The sequence below is a fragment of the Propithecus coquereli genome, unplaced genomic scaffold, assembly GCF_000956105.1.
Source record: "Propithecus coquereli isolate 6110/MARCELLA unplaced genomic scaffold, Pcoq_1.0 Scaffold3, whole genome shotgun sequence".
NCBI lineage: Eukaryota > Metazoa > Chordata > Mammalia > Primates > Indriidae > Propithecus > Propithecus coquereli.
This window is the reverse complement of record NW_012148618.1, coordinates 17,463,851-17,464,246: the sequence shown is the minus strand read 5'-3', so window position 1 is coordinate 17,464,246 and position 396 is coordinate 17,463,851.

Sequence of the window (396 nt, the reverse complement as noted above, 5' to 3'; positions counted from 1 at the left end):
AACTGGGGAAAGGATGCCCTATTCAATAAATGGTGCTGGGAAAATTGGATAGCCATATGCAGAAGAATGAAACAGGATCCCTATCTCTTACCACATATAAAAATTAACTTAAGATGGATTAAAGACTTAAATGTAAGACCTAAAACCATAAAAATTCTGGAAGAAAATGTGGGAAAAACTCTTCTAGATATTGGCCTAGGCAAAGAATTTATGACTAAGACCCAAATGACAAATACAGGAACAACAAAAATAAATAAAAGGGACTTAATTAAACTAAGAAAGTTCTACATAGCAAGTGAAATAATCAACATAGTAAATAGACAACCTACAGAAAGGGAGAAAATATTTGCAAAGTATACATCCAACAGAGGGCTAATACCTAGAATCTACAAATGA